Consider the following 16,621-nt stretch of genomic DNA (forward strand, 5'->3'; position numbering starts at 1 on the left):
TCTATTTTATTTATTTATTTATTTTTTTTTTTTATAATGCCTTAGAATGTCCCCATAACTGAAAGAATAATTGCAGTTAGTCAGCTTTAGCATTACTTTCCTCTTTCCATCAGTTTTTGGCCTCCATGAGGCCTGGTGTCAGAAGCTTGTTAGAAGAATTTAAATACAAATTTAACAAAACATTCCATGTTCGTGAAAAGACGTCTCTCTTATGCTCACAAGGACTGCATTAAAAAAAACATACAAAATAAAATTCCCGGAAAAATAGTAACTATACTGAGATTTACAATTTTCTTTTCTTTTTTGGTTCTAATCCTGTGATATTTCAAAGCTGCATTTTGGTAAACCCCATTACTTCAGTCTTCAGAGTGTGACATATCCTTCAGAAATCATTCTAATGCAGTGATTTGATGCCCAAGAAACATTTCTATTATCCATATTATCAGGATTTTGGAAACAGTTGTGCGTGCTCCTTAATATTTTTGGTGGAAAAATTATGATACTTTTTTTCTCAGGATTGTTTGATGAATAGAGAGTTGAAAAAAAAAAACCAACAGCATTTATTTGCAGTAGAAATAGTTTGTAACATTATAAATGTCTGTTCTGTCTGTTAATCAATTGAATTGGTCGTTTCTGAATAAAATTATTATTTTAATTAGTAGTATTAAAAATATAATATCATGTGTATATTTGAGCAGTCAATCAGAGGTCGTTTGTTGGCAACTATACTTCGTATCAATATAAAATCCTTTATCGCACTTTCTTCTTCTTACTCAACAGTCAGTAAGGTCTTGGTTGTAGTTAGTCAAATTTGCTTCTTGATCATGGTCAGACACAGGCATAGCCATAGATACTACCTCAAACTATCATATTCATCCAAAGCAGAAGGTAAAAATGTAATGTAAAAAACGTGCAGTTTATGTTTCAACCAACAGATGGCGAAAGAGAGTTGGAGGTATATAATTGCAGCTTGAAATCGAGAGAAGCTTATCATTACTTTGGTGTCGAAATGTTATTTGGGCAGTTGAAGTGATGGATTAATCTCCATTTGCATTTCTCGAGACTGTGTAACTGTATAAGTTGTGGTGGATATTGCCACCCTCAGATAGCCCTGGCTGTCAGATTGCAAAAAAAAAAAAAAAAAAAAAAAAAAAAGCCCCAAAAGGAGGTGTTGGCATAAGTTAAGGATACCCTATGTGAAAGTGGACCACTTTGCTTTGAGCTCGATTGCCTGCTCATTTTATTGGATGTACCCTTTTCTACTCACACACACCTGGCGAAGTGGCCCTTTAAAAAGACGTGCACTCTTAACGTGTATAGATGCTGCTGCTAAATGACTCCACTGTATGTAAGGGCCCTCTATGACTAAGCTCAGTCCTTCCAAACGTGCATATTTCACACACACACAAACACAAACACACACACACACACAATCCACACACACACACACACACACACACACACACACACACACCACACACACACACACACACACACACCACACACACACACACAACAGTGAGAGACAATAGCACTTATTTGCTCCCCGGAGGTCTCTCCTGGCTTCCCTCAGAGTAAATTTTTCACCAGGCAGGTTTCATGTATTTCCATTTCATTTTCACTGTCTTGGCAATATGTGAGTGCTGCACTTGAACTATAGACATGTTTGAGTCCCATATGTCTCTTGCACACATGATTAAAGAGCCTTGAGAACTGAAAAGTCAGAAGTGTGATTCACTTCTCTTCTTCTCTCAAGCTCAGTGTCTTTGATTAGAACAATTTTGTCTGTGGACATAAGGCTGGAGATAAATCTGTGCTTGGATACCAGATGCAGCGTGATTCCTAAAAAGGGGAGATACTTTTCACATGCAAGAGTTTTGTTCAAACGTTTCAAATACTCTCTTCCTTCTTTTCTAGGGGGAATTCGCTAAGAATTATGGCATTGCTCCATGTGCACATGCCTTCATGCTGTTTTACCCATATTTCTCTTTTAAGGAATTATGCAACATAATGTCACAAATATGACCAAAAAATAAACGAATTGGCTCTATTTCAATTCATGATAGTCACTAGTCATCACTAGTTTTGTAAAGTCACAATCTAATCATCCGAATATAAAGGAAAATATGTCTGCGGTAGTGAAAAGAATGGACAAAGTCTTCACTGCGGCTGTTTAGTGAGTTTTCCCCTCGTTTCTCTTTCTGTGGGTCATTCAATTATGACCACCTGGCAGAAACGCTCCAGTCTAAAACACCTGACTGCAGCCTGGGAAGGGGGACCCTTGTATCTGTGCATACGTGTATGTTTGCATAAACTGTGGGCTTCTTTCATCTTCGCTGACATTGACAAGTTTCCCCGTGTGATCCACTGAGTGCATATGCGTGCATTTCCCCACCCCCCTCCCCCAACGTTCCATCTTCCTGTCAACACACTCTCCACCATTGGCGTCTGCTGCCCAGATATGTGTGTGAGCTGTGAGTGTGTTTGGGTGCTTGTTGATCCTAGCTCACCCCTCTCTTGTCAATCTAGCATTACCCAAGGCCTCTCGTCCCTGCCCTGGCTCTGACAAGCATCAAACTCCTTTCATCTGCCGCTCTTTGTTTCTTTGGTCTTCACTCAATTTTCCTTAGGCCAATCCCTCAGGCTCAAATACATGATACTGTTCCTTGTTGTGAGGAATGCTTGTTAGTCCGGAGAAGGACTGGCTTTCTGTACTACAGTAACCGGTCAGTGCAGACTGTAGTAACTCTAGCTTCTATAACTGTATCCTGTTTATCTGAAGCCTGATAAGGGTGTAACCCTGCGCTTCAGTTTCCTCCCACACCTGTTTGGCTATTGTTCAGCGTCACCGCTAGTGTTTCAGTAGCAACAGTAGCCCATTATAAGCCATCACTATTAAATGGATTGATCGACATTATTTTGATGTCATACTCAAGAGCCATATTGGTTTGTGAATGGACATGAAAGTTAATCTAGTGGCCAGAACAATGGCTCTCTGGATCAATTCTCTGCAGTCTGAGGTGGAGTTGTTATAGGGAAAGGGGGCGCGACAAGGGGCCACTTCTCATGTTTGGACCACTGGACGGTATTTGGATAGGGACGTTCATGTAGAGAGGCTTTGTTAGGGGCAATGTGGAGGTGCAGGAAGGGTATGAGAAGGTAGGTATGTGCATGGAGGACATGAAATTGGATGACAGATGTTAGTGTGTGTTTTTTTATATTAGCAGAGTAATTCAATATAGTGACACTACTAACATTCTTCAATACTGTAAACTCAGCTGCTTTAAAAATTACCTTTTGTCAACAATGTAGAGTACACACATACACACACACATACACACTGCCTTGTATATATATTATATATTATATATACATTATATATATATATATATATATATATATATATATATATATATATATATATGTGTATATATATATATATATATATATTTATATATATAAATAGTTATCTTCCTTTTTCAGTTTTGGTAGTCAAATCAGATATGGAAATTTGAATGTTTTTATTGCTTTATTAATTAATGCAAGTAGTGTAAATATATATATATATATACATATATATTATGTAAATACTGTCACTCAAACTGAGATCCTCACTTTCTTTGCAAGAAAAATATCGCTTAAAAACTAACATAAATATCATCAGATAGCCTTTAGTTTTTTGATTTCTAAAAATTACCTTACTGTTTTATTATAAAAACCCCTTTAATCAATTTAAATTATAAAACATAGTAAATTGATTTTAGCATATACAAATACATTAAATAAATAAAAGTTAGTCTTTTTTATATCTTTTTGAATGCTGTTTTTTATTCCCAACGCTCTTCCCCTAAATGTAACAATTGAAAGCAATTAATATAACTTGCTAGATTTTATTGTATTTATTTATTTATCTATTTAGCTTTGAATGTGCATTTGATTTAAAATAAATGTATTTTCTAAGAACAGAGAGCTGTTAATACACACACACACACACACACACACACACACACACACACACACAGATCCTTCTGCATTTTACAACAAGAAAAAGCAGTGTGGTACTGCTCATGCAGGCGACGTGACTACGATTTTTTGTGTGATTTCCCAATCCCTATCTCGTTCCCATTTCCCCCTGCTTCTCCATCTCCCTATTATAAAAAAAAGCAAAAAGGCCAAAAATAAATTTGTGAAAATTGTTCCAAAATGTGAGGAAATCATCCATGCTACAAGCACACTGAGTCCCACACAAACTCCTAGCACGTACACACACTCTCTCTGCGTCTCTCCTCTGTCTCTCACTGGCTTACTTGGTTCTGGCTGAATAGGCACACTTGTTTGAATGTCATATTTACACCGACGCTTTGTCAGAAAGCGAACTTCCTCGGGCGTGAGCGGCGGAGCCCGAGCATATGGCCGTCAGACTCTGGGGAGATATGACAGCCTATCGGAGCGGGTGTGCGGCGCTGGCCGGGCAGATGCTCTGGGCTTGGCGGCGATTAAGTGGAGATCATCACTGTTTTCTTTGAGCACCACTGTGCCTTGTACTCAGAAGTGTTTGGTTAATCACTGTCTGCATTCGACAGAAGCTGCCAAAACGCTCATTAAGTCGGAATTGTCTCCGACATGTCATGCTTGGATGACGGAATTTTTTATTTATTTATTTATTTTTGCCAATGTTTTTATTTATTTATTTTTTTTTCTAAGCGGGAAGGCCAATCACACATCGGTGTGTGCGGGTTGTTGCTCATATGACACTGATATTCTAAACGTCTGTTTGGAGTTTACTGTATGTAGCGTGTGATGTGTGCTTGTGTTGCAGCTCTTCTTTAGTCTTTGTCTCTTGTGTGCTGATGAATTGTGTGTGTGTGTGTGTGTGTGTGTGTGTGTGTGTGTGTGTGTGTGTGTGTGTGTGTGTGTGTGTGCGTCTGGCCTGCCCTCTGAGGAAAGAGGTTCTTTCTTTTCTCATCTGTTCGGCTGAGGAGCTTCTGGTTTCTGCATGTTATTAGCAAAACGCTCCAAGTCACACTTATCCAGCTCTTTCTGTGTGTGTGTGAGTGTATATACAGTATGTGTGGCTGCATGCGGAGGGAGCAACACTTTCTCCTCCTGTCTGAGAAGTGTGTGCATCACACATTGACTCGTACGTTCATGTATTTTTGCTCTCGTTCTCCATGACGTTCCACTCTTTAAGCCGTCATCCTTTCCAGAGCAATACTTTATTTCCCTAAACACTGCTGTTCCTGTGCATGAAACATTTTTTGAAGTGTGGCAAAACCAAGGTATTGTAAGACACTCAGCCTGTAAGAGCATTATGTCCGGTTAATCACGACATAAACACAAATTATAATATGATTACTGCATGTCTGTTGTCGTGCGGCGCTGGAAAATAACATTTACCTTTCCCTTTTTTATGTTAATCGTCTTGTTAGCAAATAACAGACCGCTTCTAGTGCTGTGCTAATGCTGCTATTCTTCCAGCTGTGTAGCAAAATATATATAAATAAATAACTAAATAAAAGCTGAAATAACCTATTTGTAACACACCCACACACGGATATTGCATCATGCGATTGGAGGTGCTGTTCTCTCAAATGTAAAGCCTTTGCTCATTTGCTCTACAATAACCAAATGGTATTAGAGCGACTTTGAATGCATTTGCATAGCAAAGCAGTCATGCTCACCTTGTGAAGAAAATGACTGGGATGTCCTTTTTTTGCAGGTTGGAGATCCGTTTAGAGGCTTTTTGCCCAGTTCAAACGGTTTTATTCCACTTTTCAATGGGCTTTTCATTTTTTCTCTGTCTAAAGCTCTTGCCTATTTTATGTTGAATAGGCAGATATTATTTGCCTTTTTTATGGCTTAAATTATAATACCATACATTGATTGATTGATTGATTTGTGCTGTTGTATGAATGTATGCACACTTATTTATCAGAAATATCTATAGCTACATCTATGTTTACTGAAATAGAGCTATTTTTTTTTTTATTTATTTTACTTTGTAAAATTACTATGCATTTATGTATTGCAGATGTCTTTTGCTAGAATATGCTGATATAATTTGCTAGAAGCCTTTTTTATATGGCCTAAATTATAATGCATTTATTGATTAATTGATTTGTGCTGCTGTATGAATCCATGCAATCTTATTTCTATCCAAATTATTCATCAGCTTTTTTTTCCTCCATATTTTTTTCTGGGGGATGAATAATCTATATTGATGATTTCTCATTGTCTTTGAGTGTCCTCACGGCTCGCGTCAAGGGGATCTCAATCAGATTTGTCTTTAGGGATGGCAGAACGAGTAGCATTCTGGTGTTTCGCTGATCACAAACAGGATATGAGGTCTTGATTGAGTAGCGGTGCATACGAGTCAAAGACAGTCTGTCATAGCGTCCTTACGAATCCCATTGTGACCACCCTTCAATCACGAGGCCTGTTTAGTTAACGCTTCATTAGCATGGGTCTCCACGTACAACATGATGGGCAATAGGGATGTCAAAAGTACCAGTACTTTTGTATCAAGTCAATATTCTAAATAAATAAATAACTAAATAAAATAACTAAAATTAGTAAAAGTAGCATCGAGGAGAGCTTAATTCAAGTGCTCTTCTTAGTGAAAACAATCATCTTGATGTGATATTAGTTTAAATGTAGTCAGTTTTGTCTTAAAAAAAACAAAACAAAAAAATGGATGTAATAAAATATTTGATTGGTGCAGTCAGTCTTATATTGTAATTGCAGTCTAATAGGGTCAGCTGCTCTCTTTTATCTTTAATATTGTTCTAATATTAATAAAACAGCAATACTTGACAAAATATATCAATTAATGAATATTTACATTTGAAAAATTAAGGAATGAGTCAAATAACATCCAATGTTGCTGTGTTATGATTATTGGTATTGAGAATCATGACATTTCGGTATTTAAAATCAACTGCTGAAATTTTGGTATCATGACAACCCTCAAAGCCAAGAACCATCAGTTTGTCAGCTGCAAACCGATATGAGAATATCGTGAGAGGTTTTGCCACAAATAGATATGTGAACGTCCATCTCTGTGATAAATCCATTTCACGCCTACGTCAAACTGCACGTTTTGAACTCAACTCATCTGGAGGAGAGAGTGAGAAAAGAGAAAGAGAGAGAAACCTGAAAGAAACTGAGAGCCTAAGTGAAAGAAAGACAGAAATCACAGCAGATGCTGCGCCGATTAGCTGGATTAGTTCCACTGCATTTTCAGCAATAAAGTTGCAAGTCATTTGGCTGAGAGCGAACGAGAGGCACACATGAAACTCTGTCAAAGTGTTAGCAGCAGAATTAGCATGTTTCGCTAACTCTCCTGATGTGCATGTGCAGTTATATCATGACCCAAATGCAAATCGCCAAACAAATTTGAATATAGCCAGCTGTCCGTACCATGTTTACTTTTTTATGTGAAAGTAGAAGGTGCTTCGGTATTTGTTTGTGATATTTGATGAGGATATATTTGTTTTGAGTGCCTGGCGGTTGATATTCTCCTTTATCTGGAATGGGTTCCTGTGCTAACTAGCCATGAAAGTGTGCAGCTTAGACGTCTCTGATTCTGCAAATTGCAATGAGGAAAGAAAATAATTGTGCTAATAGGATTTTGTCTATGTGATTTTGTTAATGGTCTGAAAATATCCCATTTCAGTTCATTTAGTGGAGTAGAATGTGTCTTATTGGAGTGCTTATCTATGCTTGTTTTTCCTGATTATTCTGTATTTTTCAGCAACAGCCAATTTTCTCCCAATTAAAGCATGATATTAGTGCTTAGAGGCTTAATGAATATGAAAACATTACATTACAGCTCAGTATTTGCTGCCTGTGATTAGAACGATAATTGTTAGGATGTGTACAATCCTATTTCTTAACTTGCTAATGCAGGTGTATGTTAATCCACACAGTATTTAAAGCAAGCTAGCTGACATATTAAAGCAATAATGTATATGAGTAGACAATATTGTGTGCTTACATCTTATTGACAGCACATTTATTTTCAGAAGCGTCCCTGGAAGCAATTTCTAACTAGCTTTACTTGGGTACAAAAACTCCAGCTCTGCCAGTTGGCCCAAAGTTAGCAGGGAGCTGTCGGAGTAAATGGCAGCAGCTGCTCGCAGTTCTAAAGAGCATGTCCCAGTCAGCGCGGGAAACGTCATGGCATCTACATTAATACTACCTTAATGGCCCATCTGCCGCTCCGTAGGGTCCCCGCACCACTCTATGGAGTCATAGGCGTTTGACAGGCAGTCTTCAGCATGCCAGACGCCCACCGCATGCCAAATTGGCCCAGAGACGGCCCGACGTCGCCCGGATCTGTCAAACTCTTTCCTCACTGCTCGTCAAAAATGTCCCCGGTGAAAGTTACGGCGGCTTTTCACACGTGAGCGCTTCTGGATGTACGGGGAGGACATCAGATGAGTTGACGGCTAGCAATTGACACCTCTTTCTCTCTCTCTTTCTGTTTTTCTTTATCTCCGTTCTTCACTCAGTCACTCTTTTGCACGAACTGATGGAGTTTGAGATCTGGAGAACTTATTTTCACAGCTGTTTGAAGGAAAAAAATCAGCCCAGGCTCATTCTAAATATGTGCCTTTGGTGACATTTCTGCAAAATTATATTATTTTGCTTTTTGCACATTTCGCAAGACTTTCAAAGTGAAATGTTCAATAAGTGGCACTAAAACTGTGAGATGAACAGATAAGCATGAATGTGGCAATGTTTTTTTATCTTGGAAGTTGCTACAGTTTTGAAATTAAATGTCTGTGGTATTAAAAGGTTAATGCTCTGTATTTGTAAATAACATACCAGCTACACTAAACCTTAACTGATAGTGGTAACAAATGCAAACGTGATATAAAAAAGCATTTTCTGAAGCAACCGAGCAAGTTTACTTCATTAGAAGAGCCATACATATGCAGCTGCAATGTGATGTAAATGTAAACATTAGAAGAGCCATACATATGCAGCTGAAATACTAAGCAAATTTAAAATAACATGAAAAGCCATACATATGGAGCAGATAACATGATACAAATATTAAAATGTACTAGTTTACCACAGCAAATCATGTGCTGTGGTAAAAGTGTTTTGAGATCATAAAACAGTATTTTTAAAGCAGCCATATTAAAGTCTTTATTAATTCATAATATGACTGTAATCATAATTTATGTGAATAGGCATAAAAGTTGCTGGTACTGGCACTAGATTGATTTTAACTGGAAACTTGCAATGAATTCTATGTATAGGTAGAGGAATATTTTTCCTTTTTTAACCTCATAGTGGCCAGCAACAGAAAAAAAAAAAAAACAATGAAAAAAATTGTTAAACTGTGTAAAACCCCTTTCACCATAAGTCTTTCTTTGAATCACAGCTATATAGTGGTAAGAGTTTAGTTTCCAATTACAAATACTGTTTTTGACCTAGCCGTGCACCAGAAAGCATGTGTGGGCGACCAAAAGCTCAACATTATACTGCATTTGAAAGTGCTGTGCCTTTCTGTGTTTTCTCCATATTTAATAATATGTAGATAGGCAAGATAAGGCACAGTATTATTTATTATTTAAAACCAAACAAGCCAAAAAAGAAACTATGTGATCTTTTCCGGCATGGGGTGGGGGGTGTGAGTCAGGGAAAGGCCAGTGAGGGAAAAGTTGTTTGGTTATCTGGAGGGAAAAATATGCATGTGTGTGTGTGTATTTTGCCACCAGCTCTTCAAAGGCTAGCACTCTGCTGTAACACAGCTGGGAACAGCAGGGAAAGTTGAAGAGTGCCTTCCTCCTCCTCCTCCTTCATTTCTGCTGATGTGTATCGCCTTTTTCTGTCTCTTTATCAAACCGAAGTTTTGAATTGCCTTTCGCCCCCTCACTCCCTCACTCTCCGTCTCTCTGGGCATCTCTGCTCTTCTGTGGCAGTCCCAGCCGGAGGGAGAAAGAAAAGGGAGGAGGAAGATGAGGAGGATGAGTGGAAGGGGTGTTCTGTGATACTGCCTGTGAACCCATGATGCCTCCTCACTGAACTCTCCTCAGCGATCTATTCCTGCATTCTGTTCCATCTAATTCCAGTCAACCTGGCCTCTGATTATCAGCACTACTCTTTTACTAATACTAAAGAAACACTGTATCATCCTTGCATTAGAACTATTACATGGGCTTAAAAATTAATAAAGCCAGGTATAGGGTATGTGTTTTTTCACCATTTTCCTACCATCTTACTATATAAAGACAGGGTGTAATACGTGTCGAATCAATTAAAAATATAACTAGTCGATGTGTAATCACACTTCACAGGGGCACAAATGATCTTATGTGACTGTTGCACTTCGATTCACACTAAACTTGTCATCTAACTCCTCTTGTCTGTAGACGGAGCATTCAGAAAATCCTGTGCTGCTCTTATCAGGGGGTCAAGAATTATCCCAAGTGCTGTGTGAATTTGAATGCTCCTTATGTTAGTGCTGCATGGAGTGAGTGATTTTAATTCAAACAGGGAAGTTCTTCATGTAATTAACCTTGAAGCCTGCCCCAAACCCTCTTTTAATTTAAGTCGTGTGCTTCACTGTGGGGTGTTTCCCCCCCTCTCTCTCACACACACACTTGATCTATCGCTTATTATTTTTTTTTTTGTTAACATAGATTATGGGTGTTTGGCTGAGACATGAGGGTGTTTTAGACCTCTGCTGGTATGAATCGAAGAAATCGGCATGTAGTTGTGCAGACCTCATTCTGATGTGTACAGTGTGATAACCTGGAGAGTAATCATGTAGACACTGCATGAGGAAACATGTTTTAATGTTATTTATTTATAATTTAACATAAAGACAACTGCAGAAACCATTATTTCATTTCATATATATATATATATATATATATAATATATATATATATATATATATATATATATACTTTTTTTTTTTAACCTTTTTTATGTTAAATGTGAAGTAATTGAGTTATTCGTGATTTATTCTGTCAATTTTCCTCTCAGTAGTTCTGCTTGTAGATATTAATCTCTGTCCAGCAGAGGGAGTGTGCAATTTACAGAACATCTATTGTCTTCAAATGCAGATGCTCATAAAAAAAACGAGAATCATTTTATTTAATGTTTTACAGCAGGAACACAAGTACACAATCACCTCATTGTCAGACAAAAAAAAAAAAAAAAAAAAAAAAAAAAAAATTATGACAAACTGAATCATTTTTAAATCCAGAGTGTGTAATTGAACATTTTACACCAAACACCCCAAATGCATTGTGTGAGTTCTGCTGACTTGGAATGAATTACTGATGTTTATTTGCATTGATAGAGTTTTGCAGATTTTCAACCATAACCATTGTCTATTCTTTCATAAATTGCTTCAATAAAAGAACAAATAAATGCATTCCCCTTCACAGAGCCAGCAGCACTGAGAATCATGAATACAGCTCTGATACAGACTAAATGTAGTGCTGATAATTCCACTCAGATGAGATGTAGCAGTGTAGTGCTGCTAATCACAAGGAACAAGCACAGACTTGTTCTCAATAACAGAGAACCTTTCTCATTACAAGTTCACACACACATACACATACATACAAATCAAAGTGGCAAACGAACTAGAACAGTTTATTGCATAGGAAATCTTCATCCACTTAACAGTTCCCCCACTCTTGTGCTGTCATGCACTAAACAACCACAATCTAGTTTAACCAGATGCTAGATGCACAGATATAGCACTGCAGTGTGAGTATTTACAGTAAATTAAGGCAGTGCCATTCATTTTGGAGCAAATACACCACATTTCTATGTAAATTAGGCTCTATTTGTGCTATTAGCTTGGTGCAATTAATGTTGTGCAGAAGCTAATGTTGTGTAGGTGCAATTCATTCTTAGTAAAAATCTCTTCATAGCAATCCATTTGTGTGATATATTGTATCAGACCTTCAGCTAGCAGCATCAACCTTTCCTCTCATCTTTCTTTTAGTCTGGAGAGGGTTCATCTGTCATGACATTTCACAATGTGTCTTTAATTAAGAGTCGGTGTCTCTGGGGTTACTGCGGTTAGAGGAAAACCATACAGGTCTTAACGTTAATCGCAGGCAGGCGTATGATGAGTGCCCAGTTTTAAACTTTAATAATTTTTATTAAACAACACTCCCATCACTCCCATCATGATTATTTTATAGGGTAGTTTACCACATAACGGTGGCTTGTGATGTGCTAATGTTGATCATTTTTAAATTTTAACTAGCAGATGGGAGCGGTGTTGATTCATTTCAGATGGATGTGACAACAAACTCTTTCACGAGTACATTTTCTGACTACAAACATATATCATTGTTAGTTCAAGGCAATAATCACAGCCTTCCCTTTTTGTTGTACCTGCAGCACCATTTTATGAGCTGTGATCAGTCGTTCCTCTCATTGTGTCTGTGTGTCTTTTTGCATCATCTCACTCAGTCCGGAGTTTCCAGATTGATCCAGAGAGAGACGCAGCGCGGCAGATGCCGCTCTAATTATACAGTTGTTTTAAGGTTGTCAGGTTGCAACAAGGAGAAATCATCAAGGGAGGGGTTTTGATGGACGGAGGGTGTATTTCAAGCATCTGGCAACCGGGGCAGCTGCTGTACCATATCCCTGCTGCCAGCTTTCTGGCTAAATAAATATTGCCACAAACCATCTAATAACAACAAGTGTAAATTACTGCACAACAACAACAACTTTACTACTATGATTCTTCCCCCCCATCCATATCTATATCAATATTGATTTCACATAGCTGTTAAATGGCACCGGTACTATTTCTTTTGAGTGGGACTTGTTTTTCTGTGACTCTAAATGTCTCGTGTTGGATTGTGGACAAGAGGGAAATATAATCTCTTTATTGACCAGCCATTATCTCTGTTTGTTTATAGTGGGATGTGAAATGATATTTATGTGCATAAAATTAATAGCTTTACACAGCTTTTGCAATATAATCAGTTCACCTCCCTGTTAGGCAACACGTTTAGATTTAAATGTAGTTTTAATCATTAGGATGCATACAGGTAAAGGCATTTTACATGATTATTGTTGTTGTTGTATTAATATATAATATACTTTCGAAATATATTGATATATATTTATAATATTTTACTTTTTTTATTTCACACAGATGTGTGTTTTGTGTACATTTAATTTATACTGGTAAAGTGTGTAAACATGCATTTTTTATTACTTATATATAATATAATTCTTAAAAATGTGAAATATATATTATATTATATTATATTATATTATATTATATTATTATTATATTATATTATATTATATTATATATTATATATATTATTTTATTCCATCTTAGTCTTTATATTATCTTCCATCTTAGCCTCTTGAGTATTTCTTCAAAACAGAAAGTCTGATACCACATTAACACAACCAAATATGTAAACTGAATTACAGTTTTGTTTGCGTAAAAAAAATACAGTATGTCAGTCATTTTTTTTACATGTACTCTTTTCTTTTTGTTTCCCCCTCTCTAGCTGGTGTTGTGCTGTTAGAGCTGACCCTCAGTATGGCTTCTTACTCTGACAGCCAGGGGCCGTGAGGGCCGTTAAGGGCCATGTGGGCCTGGTTGCAGCTGCTCCATCTCCTTGCCCACTCAGCAGGCACACTGTGCCCTTTGAGCCCACCTGCCATTCAATCCAGCACAGGTTAACACAATCACACACACAGGTTTATTGACTCGTGTGGCTCAGTACACTTAGTTATGCTTGGTTGAGTATGTTGAAGCAGAAATGAGGATGTTTTAAATAAGAATCTTTTGATATGTGTCATAGACGTTTCGTATTCATCTGTTTAACAGGATTCGAGCAGGTCTGTTGATGTGTGCGATAATGCGGATCGACATGCTTGTGCGTGTAGCGTGTGTGCGCTCTTTCCCCACAGACATTTGCTTGCTATTTATCTGTATCTCCTCGTAGGTGAACAGATGTAGGGCCAGCAGTGGAAATCAGCAAAGAAAACCCCACACTATTCAATGTGATTTTAATCAGAGGCTCTCCTCCTGACCCATTTATTTCTGCACTGAGCTGATTGCGTTGGCTGCCGCTGACGAGCCCGACCCACGACACGCCATAATTACCCATCACATCATATATGTCCTACAACCATCACAGAGCAACTCATAATCTCAAAATCACTGTACTCTGGGCAAAGTGGATCACTCTTTCAGTCAAATCAAACTTTCAGGGTTTTTTATTGTCAGATTTCTCCTCCCTGGCGTATCCTCAGCTCGACTCGTTTTATTCCACCACTGGCAGCCCAGCCGTCATACACTTTTAGTCAATGGCGTCTGTAATGGGAATCAATATGCAGATATGCATGGAAAATTGTACCGGTCTGGCTGATAATGAGATTTTACTGTGAAGACAAAGCCCCTGGGTGCAGTGATTGGTATCTGAGAGAGTCCACACTGTCCTCAGCGCTCGCTCCCTTGAGACCGTCACAGTGCTAACATGTCTTCTGTTTTAGCTGTACAAAGCTAAAAGTGCAGATTAATGCATTGAGCACCAAACTCCTTTTAGCAGGGTGTTCGGTGCACAACACTTTTTGGTCTGTACGGGTATTGAGACAAATAAGAGAAAATAGCATTTATTAATTTACCTTATATAAAGCATTACTGGTGGTCACACCATTTTTAATTATATATTGTTAATTAAATAGGACAGAGCATACAAAAAATAATTAAATGAAATCTGAATATTTATTTATAATTCCTAAATATAACATTTTAATTCTGAATATATAAATATAATTCAGGATTGTACATTATATTGTTTATTCTATCTATATATTATCTATATATTTACAATGTACATATATACAGTTTCATATATATATATATATATATATATTATATATATATATATATATATATATATATATATATATATGACTGTAACCAGGATTTTTTTTAAAATAAATATTCAGAAATTGTATATAATTATTTCATATGTGGCCCTTCATAATATATTGTTGTTAATAATTTATGAATGATAATTCATTTATTAATGATAATTGATGAATAAAAAAGTAATGATAAAGAAATTAAATTATAAAGTAAATATATAAAATGGTATTTATATTATTATTAAATAAAATAAAATTAAAATCTTAATTAGAACACAGGTGAACATTTATTTTGCATAGTGAAAATTTGCTTTTAATACTTCTGTTCAAATGTTATTTGCACTTTGCAGTTAAACTGGATATGTGTCAACCAATTTTAAATCAATGCTTTTTGAGCTGGTTTGACACTTCCTTATAACTTAGGTACATATTGATTGATGCGAATAATCGTTTAAAGAGTGATTCTAAGGGAGAGCAGGGTTGTGATTTGCAGGTTTTAATTGGTCTGCAGGAGTGCTCAGCAGTATTTGGGGCTGTCCGTACTTGCCCCAGGACAGCGGGTTAGAATTAAGGGTCTTTTCCTGAGTGATCCAGATTTGACATGCCCAGACTAGAACTGGTTCCCAGCTCCTGATGGCAGTGCCACTTCCATGCCCCAGTTAGAGCTAACAGAAAATGTCAAACCCCATTCCCCTTCTTTTTATCACTTCCTTTTTGTCTCCATGCCATCAGCAAATCACAGCAGTTAGTCAGCTATTACCATTTACTGTTTTTTTTTTTTCCTGGCATTTTATGCTTATCAACGCTAGGAAATAAAAGCACAACACCCAATCTGTTACATGGGTAGGGTGTTATTGGTATATACGTGTGCATCAGATCAGGGGCGTATATTACGCGGGGGACGTGTGTCCCCCACTTTTAATATCACGTAAATTCGTCCCCCGCACTTTTTCGGGCAAGTGTGTTCGCATATAGGTTTTCAAGAGCTGGTGTGAATAAATAAAGATTAAAACTCAAAGAGACAGGATAGTCTGCCCATGACCTGATATTTTATTCAGACCCAGAATAAGGCGAGATGAACATCGAGGAGCGCTTAACACTCATGCAGTGTGTGTTTCATTCATACTCGAAGCCGGAGGGCGCTCTCACGCAGACAAATCGAACCAGGAAATTCCTAATATGGACAAAAGCATCCAGCTGCTGTATGGAAATCGTTGTTTTCACAGAAAAAAAGAAACGTTTGGATACATGAAGACATTAAACTTACGATTGCGACAATATATGGTTTATTTGTGTTTTTCAAGTCATCTTCAGGTAATAAATAAAGTATATGAACAATGCAGTGCTAAGTGACAGCATTTATTGCAATATAGAAACTGTTCTGCCTTATGTGATAAAAAAGTGTTTGTTGTAGCCTATATAAACATTAACAAATCATTATTATTGATTATTGTCCAGCAGTTGTCTGATTTCTAAGCCAATTAAAAAGCTAGAAATCAAAAGTTTTTGAACAGTAAAATTGTTAAATTTTTTTTTTTTTTTTTAAAGAAGTCTCTTCTGTTCACCAAGCCTACATTAATTTGATTTACAGTACAGCAAAACAGTAAAAGGTTGAAATATTTGTACTATTTAAAATAACTGTTTTCTATTTGAATATACAGTATTTTACAATGTAATTTATTGTGATTTCAAAGCTACATCTTTAGCATCATTAATCCAGTCGCAGGAACCT

The sequence above is a fragment of the Cyprinus carpio genome, chromosome A5 (assembly GCF_018340385.1).
Source record: "Cyprinus carpio isolate SPL01 chromosome A5, ASM1834038v1, whole genome shotgun sequence".
Classification (NCBI taxonomy): domain Eukaryota; kingdom Metazoa; phylum Chordata; class Actinopteri; order Cypriniformes; family Cyprinidae; genus Cyprinus; species Cyprinus carpio.